General features: G+C 39.7%; 1 protein-coding gene across 1 annotated transcript in view; it reads left to right on the forward strand.

Annotated features, from left to right (window-relative positions):
- Nucleotides 1-15,189, forward strand: part of MROH9 (maestro heat like repeat family member 9) — a 103,582-nt gene that overhangs the window by 4,125 nt on the left and 84,268 nt on the right. The gene's annotated exons all lie outside the window — the stretch shown is intronic.

Raw genomic sequence — 15,189 nt, forward strand, 5'->3', positions numbered from 1 at the left:
CCCTCACCCAACTCTGTTAAGCTAATCTTGGCCTGACAGCAATAGCCAACCATCCAAAAATAGAGTACAGTTATTAACTGTGGTCAAAAGCTAACCACAAAATCCAGATACCCACATCCTAGGGCTTTCCAGTTTTTAGCAAACTCAGTAGGGTAGTAGAATGAACTTAGCAGCACTTTAGTTCATTATAATAGTAAACTCTCCACATCTAGGTAGGATTTAGATATCATTTTCTGTACATGCAATGTCTGGCCAAACATGTAAAAACATGTACTGCTATAGAGTATGCACAAGATGCAAACCCTCCCTACTTGTCAACCTTACAATCCAACCCTTTGAACTCCTCCCCTACAGAAGCCAATATAACACAGCTAAGTCTGCTTTCCAAGGAGGCTGATTTGAGACATTGTCTCCAGACCTCTGCCAGCTTAATAAACTCCTTCCCCTGTGTGACCAAAAAGAACCCAGAGAACTCGTGAGGGTTTCCTTAAGTCCTACTTAAGGAATAGGTATTAGACAATTAACATTCATTATTATTTTATCACTTGGCAGAAATCAGACAAGAATAACATGGTTGCTAAACTTTATTAATCTTCCCTCAGTCTTTGGCTCTAGTGCGGAAGATACAAAGGCTAAACTGAGGAATTTTGTTATAGAACCCCTATTGTTCACCTTTTCAAAGAATACGCATCTGAATGCCACCAGTCATTTCTGGAGCTTGGCTATGAGTACTGTTGTACCTGTTGATACTGCAAATGGATGCCACATCTGAAGGGCTAGATGATTTGTATAATAACATTCCAATACAGGTCAGTCAACGTGTCTTGTTCGAACAAAGTCAGAGTATGATTATTTTCCCAGTAATTGGAAGAAACTTGCCTTAAGGAATAGAAGCATGTGTTCTAATTCATGCAATGTATGAGTAGGTGTGGTCCTGCAAAATGTGGGCTAGATGTGGCCCTGCGTTGTAGGAAGAGTCTGTACCTGATCAGATAACAAGTTCATTCAGGGTTAAATGGGGCTGTGCCATGGACCAGAGTTCTTTTTTAAGACTATTATTTCTTTTGGAAAAGATGGAATCCTGCTCCATAACTAGCAGTGATAGGGGATAAGCCTTTGTGACTATACTTATGATTTAGCCTTTCTGCTAAGTACTCATCCAGTGTACCAGTCTCACTGGCCTTCTTTCACTCCCTTCTTCTGACCTCAGGGCCTCTGCACATGTTCTTTCCTCTGCCTAGGAAGCGTTTTTTCTGTTCCCACCCTTCCCTGTCCTACATTGCCTAATTAAATCTATTAATAACTCAGCCTTCAAGTCTCAACTTCCTCAGGGAAGCCTTCTTTAACCTCCCCATGGAGGCACCCTGTTGTTAGGTCTCATGGTATAGTATGCTATATATTTCCCCTCCACACTTATCACAGTTTTAATGATATGTTATTGTATGATTATTTGATCAACATCTGTCTGCCTCATTAGTCTTTACCCTTCCTGAGGTAGAGGCTGTTTTTAGCATCATACAGCACAGGGCTTCACACTAGAATGTGTTCATTAAGCACATGCTCTTGAATGAACTAGGAGTGAGCAACCTCAACAGACAAGTGATATATCTATTTAGTTGCCGTGAGAGTCAGTGGCCCAAGATTTTCTATTCTACAACCAAATCATTAGTTTGGAAAGCATATAATTGTCCTCAAAGAACAAGTCAAATAGTTCAATTGCCTGGATTTGCTTATCTTCCCTACAATTTATCTTGAAGGGCTCATTGAGAATTTATAGGTTTAAGTTACACATTGCACAAATATATCACTGAGATTTTCCTAATGACTATGCTCAGTTCTGGAAAATGCCAGCTTTGACATTTTTTATGCTAAAAGTTATTGCAGCCATAATCCAAAGAGTTGCTTTTGGCTCTTAATCACCCATTTGCCTAGTTCCACGCAGAATTGAGCAGTTATTCTTTCAGGCTTATGTGGAAATATGTCAGCACTACTTACCACGGGCTTTACTGAAAAAGCATATGGATCTTTCCTTCCAAGAGCTATGTATTTGTATCTAAAACTGCAGCCCAGCTCTTGCTCTTATAAACGAGCTGTTTACTATGCATGTCTGTAAATACCCCTCACCCTGAAATCCTCTATTTTATCTTAATTTTTGTCTTTAATTTCTTTTAGCCTTTGATTCTTTTTATATTATTGGATGTTTTATCTTTGTCTGTAAGCCATCTAAAATCACTGCTTGTCCAGAGAGTCTTAAAGTAAATGGAAAGCACAATAATATGTTCCTGTGTGAGTTTGAAACTATGTTTTAGGCTGATACATTTCTAGGGATTGTAAAATGGAGTAGATTCATCATCAATGGAAGATGATTTTACTCTGTCGTGTTCTAGTTGGATATAAATGCTGTTAGAGAAGTAGAGTAGTCCAAACACTATCATCGCCAATAAAGTGATGAGGGATGTTATTGAAAATATGAAGTACACAGAAAAGTTAAAAAACCCAGAATCCATTTATGGTATTCTGTTTGTCTCTGGAGCCATAAACAGAAACTGGTGAACCAGCTGCTGAGCATGTGTAATTAGAAAGGTGGTTCTAAGGAAGTAAAAACTACACTACTGTTTCAAGTCTTAATTTGTTTTTTAGGAGCAGAGTCTAAATTTTTCTTAGTTATGGAAAAGATCAAATCCAGAAAACAAATTATATTCAAGAGAATGACAGAGACTTTTGTTGGAAATAGGAGTTGTAAATTTTTTTAAAAAGGAGATGATCAAGTGCCTCATGGGAAATAAAACATAAGTTTGTGGTAGAGGTCAGAATTAGAGTCTAAGTTCAGTTCTTGCTAAGATTCAGGTATGTCTGGGCCACTCTGAGGCAGGACTTACAAGGAGTGGGAATATTTACATGAGCGATGGAAGAGCTTGCAAAGAAAGAACACACCCTGGGGGCAGTTGATCAAAGTGCATACATGAGATTCAGAACAATGGGCTGGTAGACGGATGATGCTCAGTATAGCGTATTCCCGACTGCTGAGTCCTAGAAAGGGAGGGCTGCTGTAAAAGGAGCTGCAAATGTGAGTGAAGTTGTCTTCTGCTTTAGCTGTAAAGTGAGAGCACCTTAGCTGTGGACATTGCTCTCTTGATGATGGCAATCAGCAGTCATGGGTGGTATCAGCAAGCAGCAGCAGCCATGAGATGGTGGCAGCAGCAGGGATAGGCAATGTCATCCCAGCAAGTAGTGCAATAAAGAAAGTATCAACTTTTAAAGTACTACAGATGTCACAGAAATATAACACAAAATCTTTTTATATCTCCTAAGACACATCCGTCCAATTATTCCTCTTCTTCAAAATTGTATTGGTAAATTTTACTCATTTATACTTTCAGATGAGCTTTGGAATATACTTGTCAAATTACTCCCAGACTATCTTCTGGCATTTTTATTAGAATGCACTATTATTTATAGATTAATTTATAGAGAACTGACTCTTTAAGTTATTGTCTTAGCATCAGGAACTTTTTTTTTTCTTTCTTTCCACTTACTTGAATCCTCAGTAAAGTTTTTTTCTTCATACAGACCTTCTACATTTCGTGATGATTTATCTAGAGCTGTTTTATACATTTTATTATTATTGAGAGTAAAATAATATGATTTGCAAATATTTTCCCCAGGATATGGCTCATCTTTTCGTTTCCTTAATGGTGTCTTTTGAAGAGCAAAAATTTTTAATTTTGTCAAGTAAATTTTCTTTTTTTTTTTCCCTGTGTGCATGTATAATATTTTTGACATCATATCTAAGAAAACTTTGCCTAACCAAAGGAGAGAAAGATTTTTCCCTTATTTTCTTCTAAAAGAAAATTTTATAATTTTGTTCTTACATTTAAGTCTACAATCCATTTTGAGGTTCTCCCTAATGTACGGTGTGAGATAGATATATAAACTCATCTTTTTGCATATAGATATCTATTGCATCATTCTTTTGTTTTTTAAATTATCGTGTAGCATTTTTACAAGAGAATATTACTTGCACAATTTCTATCTTTATGAATTTAAAGAGATTTTCTTAAGAGATAAACATATGATCAATTTTAAATGATTTTATAGTTTACCAAAGTGATATGTTCTCATTTTTTAAAGTTCATGAATTATAGAAGAATCCAAAGATAAGTTAAAAATATTTTACCACCCCTTATAAACAGCCATTTCTCTTTGACTATGAACTATACAAGGAAAAATAGATGGATGAGTAGATAGGTAGGTATGTAGGCATAAATTTTTAAAAAGTGGGATTATATATACAAATGGTTTGAATTTTAGAAGTATTAAATTTAATTTTCCTTGATTTAACTGAAGAAAAATAAACTAAATTTATATTGAAGGCATTGCTGAACTTTAGATAAATAATTTTCATCACAAGTTATGCATCTCTAGCATATCTGTTTGAGAAAACACTTATGAAAAATATTAAGAGGTTGAAGTTGTTTTATATTTAGACAAATTTGAATAATTCCCTGATATGAAAGAGGAGAAAATTAGTTCTTTTAAAATTTTCCCCCACCATCCTTTGTATCTCCTAATTTTATTGGTTATTTTGTTAGGGTTTACTTTTTGGTTACTATATTAGTCAGCCAAAGGGGTGTTGATGCAAAATACCAGAAATTGGTTGGTTTTTATAAAGGTTATTTATTTGGGGTAGGAGCTTAGATACCAGGCCATAAAGTAAAAGTTACTTCCCTCACCAAAGTCTATTTTCACATGTTGGAGCAAGATGGCTGCCAACGTCTGACGTCTGCGAGGGTTCAGGCTTCCTGGGTTCCTCTGGGCTCAGCTCCTGTTTTCTCCACAATGGCAGGTGTAGACTATTAGGTGAATGGCTCTGTCTCTTTCCCCTTTCCCTGGGGCTCCAGCTGAAGATCTCAGCATCAAATTCCAACATCAAAACTCCAACATTAAGAACCTCCAACCCTGTCCTTTGCCATGCCTTTTATCTGTGAGTCCCCACCCACCAAGGGGCAGGGACTCAATGCCCTAATGACGTGGCCCAATTAAAGCCCTAATCCTAATTTAATCAGGCCCAGGTACACATCAGATTATAAACATAATCCAATATCTATTTTTGGAATTCATAACCATATCAAGCTGCTACAGTTACTTTGTCAGGGTTTTTGCTTTGTTTGTAAACAGAAAGATATTTATCAGGTATATTTAACTCTCATTCTACCAGTTTTTTGTAGCTGATATCCTTCCTAATTGGCTGGAACCCTCTTCAGACCTGTCAAACCTGTGCCATACAGGTTAATTTTTTTTTATATTGACGCTGTATATAAGGACATTCCCGGAGGTGTTTAGCATTAGCCCTATAATTAAATGGATACAATATTAATCAATTATCCCATTGCCATAGCTTTTCCATTCCTTAGCATCTTATTTTAACTTATCCTCCAGTTGTTTTTTCTAAATAGGATGCATAAGTGCTATAATAACTATGTCCTTAGATAAATGACTGGTTTTCTTTTTTCTTTCTTTCACTGACTCCATTAATTTTTTTTAAAGATTTATTTGTTTATTTATTTTCCCCACTTCCCCTCCTCCCACCCTGCTGTTTTTGCTGTGTGTTGTCTTCTCATTTTCTCTCCTCTAGGATTCACTGGGATTCAATCCTGGAAACCTCTGATGTGGAGAGAGGTTCCCTATAAATTGTGCCACCTTAGTTTCCTGGTCTCTGCTGCACTTAACTTTGTCTCTCCCCTTGTCTCTTTTTTTGATGAGTCATCATCTTCCTGCATGACTCGCTCGCGTAGGCACTGGCTTACCACGTGGGCACTCACACGGGCACTGACTTGCTGTGAGGGCATGCTTTCTCTTCTACTTTTCACCAGGAGGCCCCAGGGGTCAAACCCAGGTCCTCCCGCACGGTAGGAACAAGCTCTATCACTTGAGGCACATTCAAATCCCTCCATTAATTTTTTTCCCCAAATTCTCAAGATCTCTCCCTCCTAGAGAACTATTTCCTTCTGCTTCACTTAGGAATAATTACTCTTCAGGCCTATCCCCAGTTCTTTCTGTGGGATTTCTCTTTTCCATTTCCAGTGTTGGATTTGCTATTCCCTGAGTCCTTTTTTGGTTTATCCCTGTTTATTTTTTCTGATATATACCCTCAAATAATTTACTAAAAAATGATATATGAGAGATCAACTTTCTGAGGTCTTCATTACTTGAAAAAAATGTACTCTATATTTATACTTTCAAAAGGCAAAAAATTCTGGGTTACAAGTCATCTTCTCTAAAAAAAAGTTGAAGATGTAACTTCCATTAGTTTCTGGTATCCAGTATTATCAATGAAAAATCTGATGCTAGTCTGTGTTCCTAGCCTTTGTTACCTGTTTTCTCTTTCCAGAATCCTTTAACATTTATCTTTATCTTTGATATACAAAAATTTCATAACAAGGTGCCCAGGTTTATTTTTTATTTTATTTTATTTTTTTATTTCTCCCCCCGCCCCCAAGTTTTCTGCTCTCTGTGTCCATTCGCTGCGTGTTCTTCTGTGTCCGCTTGGATTCTTGTCAGTGGCACAAGGAATCTGTGTCTCTTTTTGTTGCATCATCTTGCTGCGTCAACTCTCCATGTGTGCTGCGCCACTCCTGGGCAGGCTGCACTTTTTTTCACACTGGGCAGCTTTCCTTACAGGGCACACTCCTTGCACATGGGGCTATCCCATGCAGGGGGACACCCGTGTGTGGCATAGCACTCCTTGCGTGCATCAGCACTGCACGTGGGCCAGCTCACCACACAAGTCAGAAAGCCCCTGGTTTGAAACCTGGATTTCCCATGTGGTAGGCAGATGCTCTATCATTGAGCCAAATATGCTTCCCTGATTTTTAATTCAAATATACCAGGCAATCATGCATGTCTTTCAGTCTAAAGACTCCAGCCATTTATGTCTGATAAATTATCTTGCTTTATTGATTGAATAATTTCCTCTTTATATTTTCTCCATTCTTTCCTTCTGAATATTGGATTGTAACATCTCAGGAAATCCTAAGACATCATGGTTTTGAATTTCGATACTCCCCAATAACTCAGGAAACTGAAAAATCAACTCAGGACAGAGCTAAAGTGTTTCTCCATGTGAATGGGTTGAGGAGTGTGTATTAGTGAATTGACACAGCAGAATGTTATTGACAGGATGATTTCAATAATGAACTAGAGCTGTTTAGGAAGAGGCTAACGATAAGTATTCACAGAATTAAAATTTAGTTTTGTTATTTGTTTTAAATGTTTTTAATGTCTAACAATAAAAGTAAAAAGAATCTGGAAGTTTTTGTAAAATGTATGCAACATTAATATATCATAATAGCCAGATCCATAGTGACCGTTGCACACTATCTTACCTTCAAGGGCCATTGGACTACTTGCTGGGATGACTTTGGTGCTCATTGGGTGAGATTGGCTAAGTCAAATTTACCACTCCCAACTTGACAGGTAACATTGACTGATGAGGATAATAACAAAGACCTTTTCTGTCCACTGGAGCTTTATTAGTTTAAAACCTGTTTCACATAACCTTTCAATATGTAATGGAGAATCTGCTTCATACTATGACCTCTCCAGAAATATTAGTGTTCACACATGACAGTTTTGTCTTCAACAGAACTGTAAAAGTCCTGAAAGGTGGAAACTAAAAGTCCTACATGGACAAGACAAAGCTGACTTGAATTTGTCACAAAATAAGTGCCAGTCCTGTAGGCCTTTTAAAAATGTGGAGATAATAAGATTTCTGCTTTCACCAGTTGGCTAAATCTTAAGAATTATTTGGAATTAAAAGTGTTTTCTACCTCAATGGTTATCATAGGAAAGTTGTAAACAATTTTTACATTCTTACAATAATCTTTAATTCATGTCTGAAGGAATAGAAAGATAAAAAGGAAATCAGGGATCCTGACCCTCTTGAACCCTTTGAGGCTGATATGAACATAATGATCTATTTTACTCAGGCTCTTGTTCTGAAATTTACATACTAATAATACTATGTATTATTGGTTCTGATTGTTTGTATTATATTAAAAACAATGAGAAGGGAAAAAAATAGTAAATTTTATCAGCAGAATCATTTCACACATTGAGACCTGACATCCTGTGTAAGTATATGTCTCCAAAGGGGGCAGTCACCAAGTTTTAGAGTGCATTTATGAAGTCACATGGAGACTTGGACTTAAAACAAGATTTTGACTAATCAGTACCAAGTAGGATATTACTGCGCAGTGATGTAGGAGGGACTAACTGATTATAATGCCCATATATACTTAAGCTTAAAAATAAAATTCCCCTTTCTGCAGGATCCAAGCATAAAATGTAGAAACTCTCCCCACTGGGGGTGTCAGGAACATTTGAGTCCCTGCATTTGTAAGGTTTCTCTGCTTTTACAGTTGTGCTATAATTTTTGCATTGTCTCCAGAGAGTATACTCCAGAGTCTATCAACAGTGTTGTCCAGCAGATGTTCACTGCCCTGTTTGAGGTGGAGGATATCTCAGTTCTGCAGGGTGTCTGCTGTTAAAGTAAGGTCATTAATTGAAAAAGAGTGGAATCCTGAGGATTAAGATGGAGACTTATGGCCTGATGATGATGGCAGTGGGGACATAGAAACTCTAAATTCTGCTGAGACTTTGCCAGATAAACCTATGATGGTCTGCCCTGAGAGACCACCCAATATCAAGCTTGTACCACGCAAACTCCAGCCTGTCCCAAGGAGTCTCCACCTCTTCCCTGCCCTTAGGAAATCATCACCTAAACTCTACCCTGCCCTGAGGAGTCTGCCATCCAACATCCACCAGAAGAGATTAATCCTGTCTCATCAGATTAAACTGCAATTGGCTTGCAAGACACTTCTAATGCTTCTTCTTACCCACTTCCAACACCCTTTTCTCTTCCAGACCTATAACTAGGCTAAAGCAGCAACAAGCTGCCAAAGGTGACGTACAAAGTGTGACCCATGAGGAGGTACACTAATTCTAAAAGAACTGCATGAGTTTTCCAATGTATATACACAGAAATCAGGGGAATATATGTGCAAATGAATATTAAGGGCATGGGAATGGGATAATGGTGGAAGGCAGAGATTTTGGTTTTCTGTTTTTTGGTTTTTTTTTAATTTTTTTTTAAATGTTACATTAAAGAAAAATAAGAGGTTGCCATATATCACCCCCACTCCTCCCACACCAACAACCTCCTTCATCATTGTGGCACATTCATTGCATCTGGTGAATACATTTTGGAATGCTGCTGCACCATATGAATAATAGTGTACATTGCAGTTTACACTCTCCCCCAGTTCATTCAGTGGGTTATGGCAGGATATATAATGTTCACCATCTGTCCCACAATATCATTCAAGACAACTCCAAGTCCTGAAACTGCCCCCACATCACATCTCTTCTTCCCTTTCCCTGCCCTCAGCAAATATCTTGGCCACTTTCTCCACATCAGTGCTACAATCTCTTCCACTACTAATCACAATAGTTCCATAGTAGAATATCAGTTAGTCCACTCTAATCCATATTTTATTCCTACATCCTGTGGACCCTGGGATGGTGTTGTCCATTCCATCTCTATATCGAGAGCGGGCTTAGATCCCCCATGGTTGATGGATGTGATTCTCCTGCTTGGAGTTGTAGGCACTCTCGGTTCCCTGGTGAGGTGGTTGACCATCTTCATCTCCCTGTTTGCTGACCTGGGTAAATCCAATGAACTGGAGAGTAGGAGTTGCAACTCTGCTGAGGCTCAGGGCCCAGCTGGCACATGGACAGTCCAGAGATTCAAGTCTCCTGAGTACACATCAACCTCAACACCAACCACTGGTTCAGTAAAAGTGACAGAAAAGTCATGTGTAGAAAAGTCACATCTGAGTCCAACTCCATCACATGCGGGAACACAAATTTCAAAGTAGGGCCAACTGACACAGCATTGAATTCCAGAGCCACTTGCCATGACCATAGAACCTGTGGGTCTCCATAGCCCTCAGGAGAACCAGTACCTGGGGTTGTATCTACTTTGGCTGTCTTTGGGGTCCTGCTGAGGTGAAAGAGTAACTGCTCTGATGACCTCCCAACTATTTTTTGAAGACTCTTAGCCATATAAACTCATTTGTCTTTGCCATTTCCCCCTTTTATTCAAGGTCAAAAAACAATTTTAACACATGATCCTACATGTAGGCCGTGATATTCTGCTGGTCTCTGTTGACCCTTCCATTCAAGGTCTTTTTCTAGTCACATCACCAGCTGGTGCTTGGTAGTAATCCCTTGGCACCAGGGAGGCTCATTCCCAGGAGTCATGTCCCACGCCAGGGGGAAGGTGATGCATTTACATGCTGAGTTTGGCTTACAGAGTGGCCACATTTGAGCAACATGGAGGCTCTCAGGAGGCAACCCCTAGGCACCCTGCAGCTCTAGCCCCAGTCCATACTTCAGGCACATGGATTCATAAGCAGAGTCATCAGTATCAAGGGCTCATTGTTGGACCCTCCTTCTTTATTGGTCTTTGCCATTGCACCTGGGAGATTATTGCTGTTCCATTGGGGAATGTGATAGAGCTCCCCTGGGTAGGAACTCAGCACTCCCTTAGCTGTCATTTGTAACTGTAACTACCATGAAAACACCCAATATATACCCAAACATTTTTATGTACCCTGTATATGTGCCCTGGAGAAATCCCTGCCAACCATGTGACCCCTGTCAATAACACCCTACACTAGTGTTCCTCCCCTGCCATAGTTGAATTTCTCTGTGGTCCAAAACTTCTTCAAAAATGAAGCCTAATATATGAAGGCAGAGATTTTGGATTCAATGTTGTAGCTCAAGGAGTTAGAAAGGGCTCTAACAGTTTATTTGGGAGGCTAACTGAAATATGGGCCAAAAGATGGCGTACAATGCCTGAAGTAGAATCCCCAATTTATCTTGGTATTCTGTAGATGTGGGGATCCAAAGGCTTAGAAAGATTGAAATGCTAGAATGAATATACCATATAAGGCCTGCCCACCCACCCCAGGAATGTCCAGAGGCTATACCTTTAACCAGTCCTATGAGGAATAAATTTGTGAGACTAATTCCATCTTTCCTGAAGAGCTCTGAGTTGTTCTTCTCTGTAATCCAGGTATTACCATGGGAACTGCTGTCATGGAACTAGAATTCTTAAACACTATGGGAATGATTGGATCCTGGGCTGCCAAAAGTCAAGTAGCAGCATATAGTCACCAAAGACAAAGTGAGCATGGCTACCACAATGAAAGGCAAACCCAAAGCAGCAATCAAAAGAGTCTGAGTCACATAGACCTATTGCATTGGTTAATAGATCACAGGGTACCTAGAAGTAGAATAGATGGGCAATTCTACTAAATTCCTACTTGATCTGTAAGCAGAAGTGTTCTAGGACTCTAACATGAATTGCAGAAACAGAGTCAATTCCCAGACTTGAGTGAGTTTACAGACTCAGAGGCTCTTGAATGAGGGGGAAGACCAGGTCCCTTTGGGAAGGACCCTGTTACATCACCAAAAAGGTATACTGTTAATCTTCCTGCCAGCTTTCCCCAAAGAGACCTGCAGCCTTTTAATATTTTAGGAATTATTAGATATTGGCTCAGAAGTGATATTAATTCCAGGAGACCTAAAAACATCACTGTAGACCACCAGACAGAGTAGAGGCTTATGGAAGTCAAGAGATTGATGGAGTTTTAGCTCAGGTTCATCTCATAGTGGGTCCAGTGGGTCCATGGACCCATTCTTGTGTTATTTCCCCAGTTTCAGAATGCATAATTGGGGGTAGACATATTCAGCAACTGGCAGAATTCCCACACTGAATCCCTGACTTGTGGAGTGAGGGCCATTATGTAGGAAAGGCCAAATTAAAGCCACTAGAACTGCCCCTACTGATAAAATAGTAAATTGAAAGCAATACTGGATTCCTGGAGGGATTATAGATATCAGTGCCACCATCAGGATTTGAAGGATGCAGGGGTGGTGATTCCCACCACATCCCCATTCAACTTCCTCTTTGGTCTTTGCAGAAAATAGATGGATCTTGGAGGATGACCATGGATTATCCTAAACCTAGCCAGGTAGTGACTCCAATTGCAGCTGCTGTTCCAGATATGGTATCATTGTTTGAGAAAATCAACACATCCTGTGGTACCTGTTGGCCTGACAAATGCTTTTTTCTCAATTGCCATTAGTAAGGGCCATCAGAAACAATTTGCTTTCAGCTGGCAAGGCCATCAATTTATTTAAACTGTCCTATCTCAAGGGTATATCAGTTCTCCAGCTTTATATCATAATGTTATCCACAGGGATCTTGATCATCTCTCCCTCCCACAAAATAGCACACTGGTCCATTATATTGATGACATCATGCTGGTTGGGCCTAGTGAGCAAGAAGTAGCAATGACTCTAGACTTGTTGGTAAGGCATTTGTGTGAAAGAGGATGGGAGATAGATCCAACAAAAATACAGGGGCCCTCCACCTCAGTGAAATTTCTAGGTATCCAGTGGTATCAGACATGTCAACATATCCTTTCTAAAGTGAAGGACAAGATGTTGCATCTGGCCATTCCTATGCTCAAAAAAGAGGCATAATGCTTAGTTGGGTTCTTTGGGTTTTGGAGACAACATATTTTGAGTGGGGACTGGAAAAAGAGGAGACTTTGAGACAGGTCCTGGCAGTTGTGCAAGTTGCACTGCTCCTTGGGCGGCCATATGATCCAGCAGACCCAAAGGTGTTGAAGTGTCAGTGGCAAATAGAGCCTTTGGTAGGCCCCTATAGGAGAATCACAATGAAGGCATTTACAATTCTGGAGAAAAGCCCTGCCATCCTCTGCAGATAACTATTCTTTTGAGAAACAGCTTTTGGCCTGTTACTGGGCCTTGGTAGAGACTGAATGCTTAATCATGTGTCACAAAGTTACCATAAGACCTGAGTTGCCTATCATGAGCTGGGTATTGTCTGACCCATCAAACCATAAAGCTGGGTGTGCACAGCAGCACTCCATATAAAGCGGAAGTGGTATATATGAGATAGGGCTCAAGCAGATCTTGAAGGCACAAGTGAATTGCATGCGGTAGTGGCCCAAATGCCCTCCGTCACCACTCTGCCATGTTACTTTCTCTTTCGCAGCCCACAGCTATGTCCTCTTGGGCTGGGAAGTCAACAATCAGTTGGCTGAGGGAGAGAAAACTCAGGCCTGATTTACAAATGGTTCTGCATGACATACAGGTACCACCCAAAAGTGAACAGCTGCAGTGCTGCAGTCCCTTTCCAGGAGGGACCTTCCTGAAGGACAGTGATTAGCGGAAATGCTCCCATTGGGCAGAACTTTGAGCAGTGTTCCTGGTTGTTAATTTTGCAACAGAGAAATGGCCAGGAGTGCGTTTGTACATTGATTCATGGGCTGTTGCCAATGGCTGGATGATCAGGGGCTTGGAGAGAACATGATTGAAAAACTGGTGACAAAGAGGTCTGGGGATAGACATTTCTGAGTGCGCAAAAAACATGAAAATATTTGTGTCCCAAGTGGACGCTCACAAGAGGATGACTTTAGCAGAGGAAGATTTTAATAATCAAGTGAGTAAGATCATCTATTCTGTGGATAGCTGTCAATCTCTTTCCCCAGTCACTCCTGTCATTGCTCATGAATAAAGTGAACATGGTGGTAGGGATGGAGGTTATGCATGGGCTCAGCAACATGTACTTCCTGTCACCAAGACTTACTTGGCTACAGCCATCATTGAGTGCCCCATCTTCCAGTAGCAGAGACCCACACTCAGCCCCCGATATGGCAACATTCCCAAGGTGATCAGCCTGCTACCTGTTGGCAAGTTGAGTGCATTGGACCACTTCCATCATGGAAGGGATAGTGATTTATTCTAATTGGAATATACACATACTCAGGATATGGGTTTACCTTCCCTGCACACAATGCTTCTTCCATTACTACCATCTATGGGCTTACCAAATGTCTTATCCACTGCCATGGCCTTCTACACAGCAATGCCTCTGATCATGGAACCTACTTCACAGTAAATGATGTGCAGGAATGGACATGTGCTCATGGAATTCACTGGTCTTACCATGTTTCCCATCATCCTGAAAAAGCCAGACTGAACAACAGTGGAATGACCTTTTGATGTATTCCTATAATTCCTCATTTGAAACACTTATCACAATTTCTCTTATTCGTTTCAGGTTTCCTTCCCTGGGATACTATAACCAAAACTAACTGTTTTGGCTTCTGTTCTACCTTTAGTGCCTAGCAAACCATAACATTAAGTAGTGTGTCTCAGGATAGACAAACCACCACATAGTTTCATGTTATAGAAGGAGTTTTCTGCCACATGAAATATTTTATATAGCCCAAGTAATAACAAGCAACACAGCAAAGAATTATTCTCTGATAATTAAGAAAATCATATTTGGTTTTATAAAGGATCGATGATAGGTATGAATGTAAGTATATTAGAGAAAGAAAAATAATCCTCTGCATCACTCATTCTGAGCATGTTAGTGTGTTAGAGAATGTCAAATATGTTATTTGGTGGTAAGGTCATAGTGAGATGTTTATGGATAGAGGGGAAGTGGCATTTTTTAGCTCATAATTGAGTCTGGAAGTTTTTCTAGCTGAAGAGGCAGCATTAAATCCTACCCATTAGGATAGGTCACACCATGGGCAGGAGTGCTCCACAGAGCACTCACTGGAGACAGTGGAGCAGCACTGAGCAAGAGAAGAAAGAGCTCATTTTAGGATAACAAGTAATCAAGGACAGCATTTGCCTATGTACTGGATGGAATGAGTCCTATTAGATATATCATTAATATAGTGATACTTAAAAGAAAGCTTAGACCTCTTTATAAGTAGACGTTAGGGATTTGGCCCTGATGCAATAAAAAGTTACATAATAACATAAGCTTGCATGGAACAAAAGTGGGATATGCAGAAGCAAAGAGGTCTATTAGGCTTTCTCCAGTTCTCCAGTTTTTAGACTAAGGAATGGGAAACTTTTAATGGAATCCCATTGATTATTATTTATAAGGTTAAATAATTGTTAGACAGCTATGTGATCTGTATGTAGTTTTCATTCTATATTGTGGATTTAGTCAGTCTTAACGAAGGTGTGACTTAGATCACCCTGCTGATAATTTAGTAGATAGACCCT

This window comes from Dasypus novemcinctus, chromosome 13, assembly GCF_030445035.2.
Source record: "Dasypus novemcinctus isolate mDasNov1 chromosome 13, mDasNov1.1.hap2, whole genome shotgun sequence".
NCBI lineage: Eukaryota > Metazoa > Chordata > Mammalia > Cingulata > Dasypodidae > Dasypus > Dasypus novemcinctus.